The sequence below is a fragment of the Echinops telfairi genome, unplaced genomic scaffold (assembly GCF_000313985.2).
Source record: "Echinops telfairi isolate 266 unplaced genomic scaffold, ASM31398v2 ScPeMD7_3533;HRSCAF=4204_1, whole genome shotgun sequence".
Classification (NCBI taxonomy): Eukaryota; Metazoa; Chordata; class Mammalia; order Afrosoricida; family Tenrecidae; genus Echinops; species Echinops telfairi.
This window is the reverse complement of record NW_022107432.1, coordinates 28,815,709-28,827,170: the sequence shown is the minus strand read 5'-3', so window position 1 is coordinate 28,827,170 and position 11,462 is coordinate 28,815,709.

The window sequence follows — 11,462 nt, the reverse complement described above, 5'->3', positions numbered from 1 at the left end:
TAACCCAAGGACACGCACATAGATTCTGGGCCCCCACTTAATTTTAGCCCCAATTCAAGAACAGTACTTACAACATGGTCCTGCTCAGTAGTTGCCTTCATGAAGAGATCACCGAAGATCACGGTGCTCCAGCAAAGCGTGGTGAAGAAAGCAGATGGTGCAATAGTGTCTGGGGTCTTAAAGGCTTGTATTCAAACAAGCAGCCATCTAAGTGAGCCCTTCAACTAAGTCCACGTGGAAGAAGCACACCAGCTTGTGTGATCCAGAGATGACCACAAAATCCAAATATGTTGAAGGAAAGGTATGAGAGCTTAAATTGTGAACATCTAATTTGTATAAGGTTATGGAAGACACTGGGAGCCCCCAATCCGTCTGCAGGGTACCTGTTCGGATCAAGCCTCAGGCAGTTCCCTTCTGCCACAGGTGAGGGACAAGAATCGCCTTACTATGAGGTGATTGTAAACTAGATTATGGTGCATGCAACTGGGTGATTTACATGATACCTGGTAAGTTGACCTCCCTCCCTCTTGATCCATCCTGAATTTGCTCTAGGTTTAAAAATGTCTCCGTTTAAAAGTTTCTCCTCTGTTCTTCAACAGATCATTTCTCTCTGGCTTAATATTGCCAGTGGTCTCTCAAACTTTTTTCTTCCAGTTTGTTTTGTTTTTTTATTGTTTCTGTTATGTGCCCCAGTTTATGAAGCACAGAAATCACGGCTGCATAGAGACAGAAACTGATGTAATCAGTGGTGTGGGGGCGGGGCGGGGTGTGAGGAGAATTGGGCAGCAAATACTGAATGTGGAGGGGGAGGGAGCACTAGAACTGGTGACTCAGTATATGCAACTCTTTTAAAAAGCGACAACTATGGACGTGCATTTTATATCAACGCGTGAATTTTATATCAAAACTATTGGGAAAACAAAATCCCACTGCCATCCAGTGGATTTCAACTCCCAGGGCCCTGCCGGCCAGGACAGAACTGCCCCTTCAGGTAGTGAACCATCGTTGTGGGAACAGAAAGCCTCGCTTTTCTCCCAAGGAACAAGGGCGGGGGTGCGGGGGAGTGCAGGTCCCAGGGGGCTCCCTCAGAGCTGGGGTAGTTGGGGTGGGGGCTTGCGCGCTGGTGGGCCAGGGGAGAGCCGTGTATGAGCCAGAAGCTCGTGTGGGGCCGCACGCGTCTTCCCGACTCAGAAGGGTGAGCTGGTACAGAGACGTGGTTCTCGGGGCTCGCCCCCCAGAGCCCGCGTCTGCTCGGCCCGTGCGTGGACCAAGGCGACGCTGCGTTCAAGTGCACAGAGCAGAGCACGCCCGAGTAATGTAAGGGTGCTGGACGTGTCCGGAATCTCAGCGCATGCTCCAAAGAGCTGGGTAGCGTTTCCTCCTGCTCTTGACAGCAGTCCTAAACGTTTGCATGGCTCTGCCAGGAGCAAGTTGTGAAGATGAAAGTTTTTTAAAAAATATTAATGATTCACAACAAATTTGGATCAACCCTACTAGAGGGCAGATTGGATTGGGGAAACCTTGGTCTCACACGATATGCAAAACCGTTATCCGGTGAGGGTGATCAAAGGACCAAAATGGGGGGGGGGGCGGGGCGCTCGTTAGGAAAGTGAGGCGCTGCAGGCCTGCGCGGCTGAGGTTTGTGTGTCCACGTACAGTGCGCAGCTGCGCGTCCTCCGTCTCGTGTTCGCTTTTTAACCGCACTTGCCACGGGTTTTCTTTTTTTTAAGGTGGACGCCCAAACTGTATATGCACCCGACCCAAAAACACCTGGGGGAGAGGTGGGGTGTGAACTGGTCACTTAACGTTCACATTGTTCCCCAAAACGGGGTGTCACCGCGCTTAGAGCATGGCTTGCGCCTGAACGTAAATCAGCTATGAAGGGTTTGGGGTTTTGTTTTTCAAGTTTAAGTCACGGGACAAGCCTTGGTCCATGTAGGAAGCTGTGCAGATCTCCATTCTGGTGCGTGTCCCTGTTACTTGGAAGAGCAGTGATCTGAGGACAGGTGGGAGAGGCCATCGCTTTAAAACACCCGCAGACTCGCTGGCCGGCCTCATCCCAAGGTTGAACCCCCGATCCTTGGATATGGGCCAGCCGTGGTGACTTGCTTCTAGTGGACAGTATGTGGCAGAAGGGATGCCTGTGACTCCCAAGCGAGACCCAAAGGGCGGCAGGACTGCCCCCTGGAGACGGTAAGCTGGGGCAATGCTGTCATGCAAAAAGCCTGGGTGTGGCTGTTGGCTCTCACAAGACCCCACCACGCCTGAGCCCCTTTGTTGTACTGATAGCTCGAATGCTGCTGTGAGTCCGGGACCAGTGCCCCTGGTAGGGAATGGACACCCCTCACTGACCCTCACTGTCCCCCACTCCGGGGAACAATGCTGGAGACACAGTGTGGGAATTGCGTCCCATCTGCCCCTACCACCCTGAGGCGAAACACTGAGGGTGTGTAACAACAGCAAGGGGAGCAGAGCAAGGAAGTCCCCAGGGAACACCAAAAATAGACTGTGGGGCCAGGGTGTGGCACCCCATCAGACTGGACCAGAAAACACTCCTAAAAGTCAACAAACAGACTTTGCACTGTTTATAGGCTTTTCTTCTTTTTGTCCTTGGGGTTTTTGGTTGTTATTGTTTTGTTTTCTTTGTTGGTTTGTTTTGCTCCTTCTTGTTTTTGAGATATTGTTATCTCTGCAGGTCTAGCTAGATAAGATAGACGATATAAACAATCTGGAGGAGAAAATGGACTGACAGTTCCAGGGGGACATGGGAGAGGGGGAGGCAGGGGAAAGGAAGTAGGTGTTAACAAACCCAGGGCAAGGGAACAAATGATTGAAAATAGATGGAAAGAGGGTGTATGAGGCCTGGTGGGGTTTGACCAAGGGCAAAGTAACCGAGAGGAATTACTGAAACCGAAATGAAGGCTGAACATGATAGTGGGACAAGAGGAAAGTAAAAGGAAATAGAGAAAAGAACTAGGAGGTAAAGGGCATTTACAGGGTATAAATACAGGCATGTACATATGTAAATATATGACGATGGGGAAATAAATCTATATGCCTATATTTATAGGTTTAGTATTAAGGTAGCAGATGGACATTGGGCCTCCACTCAAGTACTCCCTCAATGCAAGAACACTTAGTTCAATTAAACTGGCATTCCATGATGCGCACCTTCCCACGATCTCTGAAGACAAAGCAGGTACATACACAGATGTGGTGAAGAAAGCTGATGGTGCCTGGCTACCAAAAGATATAGCGTCTGGGTTCTTAAAGGCTTGAAGGTAAACAAGCAGCCATCTAGCTGAGAAGCAACACAGCCCACATGGAAGAAGCACACCAGCCTGTGTGATAATGAGGTGTTGAAGGGATCAGGTATCAGGCATCAAAGACCCAGAACAAAAAATTATATCATTGTGAATGAGGGGGAATGCCAAGTGGAGACCCAAAACCCATCTGTAGACAATTGGGCATCCCCTTACAGAGGGGTCACAAGGAAGAGATGAGCCAGTCAGGGTGCAGTATAGCACTGATGGAACATACAATTTTCCTCTAGTTCTTTAATGCTTCCTCCCCCTACTATCATTACCCCAATTCTACCTTGCAAATTCGGCTAGACCAGAGCATGTACACAGGTACAGATAAGAGCTGGAGACACAGGGAATCCAGGACAGATAAACCGTTCAGGACTGATAATGAGAGTAGCCATACCAGGAGGGGAAGGGGAAGGTGGGGGGAGAAAGGGGAAACCAACCTCAATGATCTACCTGTAACTCCCTCCCAGGGAGATGGACAACAGAAAAAATAGGTGATGGGAGACATTGGCCAGTGTAAGACATGAGAAAATAATTTATAAATTATCAAGGGTTCATGAGGGAGGGGAAAAATGAGCTGATACCAAGGGCTCAAGTAGAAAGCAAATGTTTGGAGAATGAGGACGGCAACAACTGTACAAATGTGCTTGACACAATGGATGGATGGATGGATTGTGATAAGAGTTGCACGCGCCCCCAGTACAATGATTTTAAAAATGAGAAAGTAACCAGCAGGGTCGGCTGTGGCGGGCAGGTTTCAGTAGAGCTTCCAGACGGACAGCCTAGTCAGGTGGACGTGGCCATCTCCTCCCGGGGAGAAGTTGGCCAGTGACAACCCTGTGGGTCACAGTGGAAGCACTGTTTGATCCAGTGCCAGGCGAGCCCTGTGGTGGAGGTTTCTGGGGAGGAGCTGCCACGTCAGAGGAAAGCCCACTGACGGCGTGGCCTGAGGGAGGTTTGCTGATGGGGCAGAACTAGTGGCTGCAAACACGCATTAATAATCAGAAGTTAGAATGCACCAAAAAGAAAAGTGGAAAACATAAAACATGAAATTGACCATGTCAAGGTCAATATCCGAGGCACTACAGTGGACCGTTATTCACCATTGTGAATGGGACGCACCTGATCCACCATGTCAGGAAGGACAACGTGAGGAGAACAATGTCATAGTTATCGTCAGAAAAAGCATCTCAAGATCTATTTTGAAGCGCGATGTTCTCGGTGACAGAATAATAGCCATGCCTATAAAGAAGTTAATAAAGACTTAAAATGCATTTGCCCATCACCAATACCCAAATTCACTGCCAATGAGTTGATTGTGACTCTTAGCAACTGTGTAGGATGGTGTACGCAGCCTTGGTGGGTTTCCACAGATGTAAGTCTACAAGAGGCGAAACCCTGATCTCTCACCAATGGAGCAGCTGGTGGGTTTGAACTGCTAACCTTGCAGGTAGCAGCTTAGCTTGAAGAAAGTACAGATTATAACCAAAGTCTATAGTCGGAATGGATCAAACATGCAGTGTAGATGCGTAGATCATTACTGAGGATGGAATGCAAGAGTTGGGAGCAGAAGGCTGATCCAGAGCTGGAAAATGGGACCTTGGTGACAAGACCAGAGATCACGGGATAGAATTTTGCAAACTAGCAGCTTAGTTATGCCTTATGCGTGAACAGTAACAGTATGAGAGGAGGGGACCGTCTGTGGAAGGGTGCAATGAAGAGCGTGCATTTTTCTACAAACCCTTTGAAGCCCTCTTGTTGTACACATGCGGACCTCAGCAGATGGATGCACGGGAATCTCATTCATTGAATTTTTGGAGACGATGGAGTAGCTCATCATTTGAGGTCAGAACAGACCATCAGCTGCACATAAGCAAGCTTAAGTTCAAATCAGTCTGGTTCAAGCAAGTTGAATCCTAAGAAAACTCAAGTCTGTGAGAGTCCCACTTGAATTTAGAGACCATCTTTTTTTTTTTAATCGTTTTATTAGGGGCCCATACGACTCATCACCATCCATCCATACATATGCATCAATTGTGTAAAGCGCATTTGTACATTCATTGCCCTCATCATTCTCAAAACATTTGCTCTCCCTTTAAGCCTCCGGCATCAGGTTCTCATTTTCCCCACTTTCCCCCCTCCCCCCTCCCTCATGAGCCCTTGATAATTTATAAATTATTATTTTGTCATATCTTGCCCTGTCCGACATCTCCCTTCACCCACTTTTCTGTTGTCCCCCAGGGAGGGGGTCACATATAGTTCCTTATAATCGGTTCCCTCTTTCCAACCCACTCTCCCTCTACCCTCCCAGTATTGCCACTCACACCACTGGTCCTGAAGGGATCATCTGCCCTGGATTCCCTGTGTTTCCAGTTCCCATCTGTACCAGTGTACATCCTCTGGTCCAGCCAGACCTGCAAGGTAGAATTCGGATTAGAGACCATCTTAAGAGTAGACCAGACCCACTGCACAATAAGGGGTGACATCAGAGACCTCGTACGTGATGAAAGCAAAGGGCCTTTCAAAAGACAGGAGAGACTGCGAAGAAGCGACCATTGAAGATGCAAAAGGCAGCATTCAACCACAGTTAGAGTTGGGGAAGAAGGGGGATCATCTATAGTCAATGGAGGGGATTGCAATGGAAGCGTTGAATCCGAGTTTGTATGGAGTGCTGGGTGTGAACCTAGGCAGACCACCTAATTCACAAGAAAAAGTTTCAAAAAGGGGGGGGGGGAGAACCGAAATGGTTGTCAGAAGAGGCTCTGAAACCTGCTCTTGGACATAAGCAGCCAGGGCAAAGGAAGGAATAAGGAAGTCAGTGTTAAACCGATGTCAAAGGGCAGCTTGAGAAGAAAAAGTACAAGTACCCCAGCCTCCCTGGCGGTCTGATTATGTCAGTAATTTTGTACCCAAAGTGATACATTGTTTTGCATAAAATGTTGTTTTATATTGTAGGCCTGTAATTCTTAAGAAACTACTTACTTTAATCTCTCTAGTAGACATTCCAGGTATGATAAAAATTCTGACAGTTAACATTTACCTGGAGCCACACTTGGGATTACCGCCAGGGAGTCTAGGCCCGGAGTTAGGAAACCAAATGGGAAAAGCAAGCTCAAAATCTCTCAAGCTGAAAGAACTGAAGAAAAAAAACCCACGCCTTGAGTTGCAATATTGAAAGATTCTGTGGGCAAAATACAGAAGGAAATGGAATACACAAGCATCAGTGTACCAGAAAAGAAGCGGCTGGCTGTCAAGCATGTCAGGAGGGAGCACATGATCAGGAACCAACGGGGTTGAAGGATGAAGTCTCAGTTGCAGCGCAGGCATTAGTGAAAAGCTGGCCGCAGGAATTGAGGGAACACCCAGAGAAGTGGCTCAGCACTGGAAATGCTGCCGTGTCTGTGCCTAGAAGACAGCTCCCTGACCACGGCCTGACAGGAAGAGGTCCATCCGCGTACCCGTTCCAAAGAAAAGTAACCCAACGGAATGTGGACATTCTCAAACAATAGCACAGCACATGAAAGTAAATTTTGGCCTAAGGAATCCCAAACTGGTTGCAGCCAGAAATTCCAGCTGTAGTTAGATGATGTGGGATGAGGGCTGTCGCTGCTGGTGTCAAATGAATCTTGGCGGAAAGCAGAAAATATTGCTCATGCAACGAATGGGAATTCACTGTGCACTTCACTGTGCTCACGAGGAACCCGTATGTAAGCCAAGGGGAGCCCAGTGTGTGTCGGGATTGTATCCTCTCACCCGGAGCAAGTGAGCCCAGAAGCAGGACTCGAGGAAGAAGAATGCGAGGAAGAAGAATGCGGCAGCAGGATCGGCGGAAGGCTCATTAACCACCTGTGACATGCAGGTGACACACCAGGATGTGCCGAAATCAGGGAGGCCGGGCAGCTGGGGTTGCAGCCTTCAGTGTGAGTACAGCGTGATGTAAAGAGGCCACAACGGGACTGATAGACACACCGACGTCGTCCAGGACTTCATCGTGTTGGGTTCACTGTCAATGTCCATGGATGTAGCAGTCAAGAAATCATCGAGCAAGTCTGAAAAAAACCCCGTTAAGGTGTTAAGGAGCAAAGATGTGACTGAGGACTGACTAAAGGGAGCGGGACGCAAGCACGCAGTCTCCGTCGCCTCATCTGTGCGTGAGGGCCAGGCAGTGGGTAAGGAAGACAGAAAGGACGCGAAGATTAGCGGAAGAGCCATCCTGGTTGTTGAAAGTGTGTAACTGCAAACCCAGAGGCCAGTCCAACTCGACCAGCTGCTCTGCCGGGGAAAGGTGTGGCCGTCTGCACGGTTCCAGGTGACTGTGGTTCTGGTGTTTGACCAGAAGACTGAACAGATTTGTCTTGGAAGCAGTACATCCAGAAGTGAGGATGGCAAGACTGACTTAGGCACTTTGAACATGTTATCAGGAGGGACCAGTTGATGAAGGAGGACACCATGCTTGGAAGGTCGGTAAAAAGCAGAAGTCCCTTAATGCATAAAGCGACATAGTGGCTGCACCAAAGGCCAAACCAGCCGCAGTTGAGGGCAGCACAGGGCAGGGCCGCGTGATGCTCCGGTCCATGGGCCCGCTGTGAGGTAGGTTTGACTCCATGGCACCTCCCCACAGCATTCTCTGTGTTGGTTCTGATCATGGCGACCCTGTGTGTGACAGCAGACTTGCTGTGGCTTCTTGGCTGTCATAATGGAAGCAGATTAGCAATCCTTTCTTGCACATAAGCCAAGAGGATCGACAGTTCAAACCAGGTCTAAAGTGTTTGAGTTTGAACCAGCAACCTTTGGGTTAGCAGGAGAGTGAGACCTGTTTGTACCACCCAGGGACTTGTTGCACCCCCTCTAGGACTAAGAGGAGCCCTGGTGGCATGGTGGTTAGCAGTTCAAAACCACCAACTGCTCCTTGGGAGAAAGGCAAGGCTTTCTACTCCATAGAGCGTTGCCGTCTCAGAAACCCACAGAGCAGTTCTACCCTGTCCTCTAGGGTCACAAGGCCGCATCGACTCAATGGCTGTGGGTTGAGGAGAACTATAGACTGGTGTTTTGGAATTGACCTGAAGCCTATAGGTTTAGGATGGCTACGAGGTTTGCACTTGGTGGGGAAAGATGTGGCAGTCCGCTCTGGTCAAGATTCCAGGGAGGGAAACCCTGTGGGACATTGTGCGGTGAGTCAACTTGGCAGCTATGGGGTTTGGGCTGACTGTCGTAAAAATGAGACAATATCAGAAGTGATGGTGAGAATGTGGAGAAGGCAGAACCTCCATCCACCGCTGATGGGAACATGGTGCAGCTGCTGTGGGGCCAGTTTGGTGGTTCCTCAGACTGAGTTACAGTGAGGCCAAGAAACAGGTCCTAACACGTGCCCTGCCTCCTGGGCTACCTGGTGTGGGAATGGACTCCGCAGCAAGGGGCTTGCTTCTGGTTTGTAGCTCTCATTCCCCGTGGGGTGATCAGAGCAGCACTGTGCCATTGGCCCAAAGGTGGAGACCACCCAAGTGGCGGCCAAGCTATGAGTACGCTAATTGTACATACGTGCTGCTCAGCCGTGGGGGGGTGGCTGAGCCTTAACATATCACACCTCGTAAGGGGGGGTGGGGGCAGACTCCAGAGAGTCACCATCCCGTTTGTGTGAAGTCGCTGGGAAAGGTAACTCTGGGAAGTTTGAGGGCAGATTGGTGGCCCCCAGGGGTGGAGAGGAGGGCATGAGGGACCACCACTTCTTGAGCACAAGGCTTCCATTGGGGGTGGTTGCCTGCTTTTGGGGGTGTGGGGGTGTGTGTGCTTGCACCTCTCTGTGAGTGAAATGTTTGTTTAAAATGGCTTTATGTTGTGAATTTCACCACAATAAATATCAACCAGCCCATCGGTCAGAGGGACCCTGATACCGCCAGGATGGAGAGACCGTGTGGAGAGACCAGACAGACGGGCTGCCCAGCCGGGCCTCTCAGCCGCCCAGAGGACACCAAGTGGACAAGGATGAGCAGTCTTGCGAAGCCCTCACCACATTGCAGGCTCCTGAGCAAACTCAATGCGTTTGCAGAAAGCCAGAGGTTTGAGAGCTCCGCGCTGGAGTGTGGATGAGGGACGTGTGCCCAGGGCTGTGGGGCTCAGGTCAGGCGTTCCTTGAGAGCAACCTAGTCAGCCAGGCGCTCCCTGGGCAGTGCTGTGGAGGCCGAGAGCTGGGCCTGGCAGAGTGAGCGGGGGTGGTGGTGGTCTGTATGGGAGGCCTGTGGTGAGCAGGGCAGTGGCTCTGAGGAGTGGACACCGGATGATGGGCTATCCCTCCCAGGCCCTGAGATCCCTTACTTCCTCTGGATGGCAGGGAGGGGTGCCCTGGGCCCAAGTCAGGCCCCGTCTTGTCTGATAGCCCTCTGAGGCCACACTTCCCCTTTCTGGCCTCTGCCCCATGGCATAGTTGCCTCGCGGTAGCTGCAGCAGAAATGTGTCCGAAGCAGTTAAATTGTTGTAGTTTGGGAGGCCTGAAATCCCGCCAGGGTCTCAGCCACGTGGAGCCTTCCCATATGGGCCGCGGGGCTGTTCCTGGCCCCTTGATGGTCTTGTCTCACTGCTCGGGGCTGCTCTTCACGGGACTCAGAAGTGAAGTGCCAACCTGGCCGACTCCATCAGCTGCACTGGGGAAAGTGATTACTGTAGGAGTTAGGATACCATCACATATTTGTTTGGGGGTGGCGGGGTACACAGTTCTTTCCGTGACCCCTTAACACTAAATGGAGATGGGGCACTGGGTAGGTTCCAGCATCCGGGACATGCTCACCTGGTGGTTCTTAGCCATGGCTCCTCTTAGGACACCTGGGAAACCTAACAAGAGCGCTCATGGTGCAGTGAGCTGCTCACCACGTGGGCTGCGGTTCAAACTCCCCAGCTGCTGCGTAAACTTTAAGGAGCCCGCAGGCAGTCTACCCTGCCCTATTGGCTCACTATGGGTTGGAACGGGCTGGGAGTGAGTTTGATTTGGGTTTTGACCCAGGGTCGGCCCCGCAGTCTTGCAGCTGCTGCACCCCAGGTAACGCAGAACAAGGGGTTTCTCTCAAGTGGCAGGTTACATAGGTGCTGGGTTTTTCTAAAGAGTGTCGTGTGTGTCCCCTCACACACCTGGAGCCTGTGCAACCATGTGCGAAGCAGGTGTGGCCCAGCGCCTGGGCGGCCCGGGCCGAGAGGCCACTTTTACCTGTGGCTGCTCGTGCCGGGTTGTGGCGTGCTGTGTCCTGCCACATCCCGCCTCGGGGACCGCCCTCCGTGTCCGTGATTATGGTTTTAAGGCTCGTCTTTGGGGTCACTGGCTGTGACTGAGGGCAGGAGGCAGCGATGCCCAAGTTTCAGAAGGAGGCCAGGCTGCCCTCCCAACTGGCAGCTGCCATATTGAAACCCAAGTCCAAGACTTTAGATCTTTAAAATTAAAATGTACCGGAAAACCCGCAACCCTACCGCGCTTCTTCTGAAGGAGCTGCCCTCCCACATCCTGGTTAGAGATGGCAGGAGCCACAGTGGCCACGAACTTGGGCTGCTCCTCACAAGGCCAGCAGTTCGAAATCATCAGATGAGGCTTTCTGTACCTGTGAAGAACCTCAGATCCCACGGGGCGCGCTCCCTGCCCTATGGGGTCGCGGTGAGTCAGCATAGACTTTTATGAGAGCCATCCCGAGGCAACCACTGGTTCAGGGTGGTGTGGTGGTGGTGGTGGGGGAGTAGGGGGTGTCAATGGGCCGGGGAGCGCTCTGGGGCCCGGCATAGGGGCCTTAAATTCCGCAGGCAACTCCAGAAAAGGAACCAGTGCGCAGCCTTGGGTCAGTCTGAGGGCCCGGGACGGTCACTCCGCACACGGGGCGGCCCAGGTGACAGTCCCTGTGCCACCAGCTCGCGGCCCAGGGCCACCTGCTGGGCCAAGGCCTCCTCGGGCTCTCTCCCCCCCTTTCAATGCCAGCGACTCGCTCTTGGTCTGGGCTTGTGTCCATCGATGCCCTCAGAAGCATCGGTGACTGTCACAAAGCAGAGCCCGGGTCCACTGCACCCTGTGGGGTGGGGTGGGAGCTGCCACGCTCCCTCGGAGGAAGCCGCTGCGGCGCCCTCCCCGCACTGGGTGTGACTGCCGAGCCTCAGCGGCCCGCGGTCCTGCGCACTGTTCGG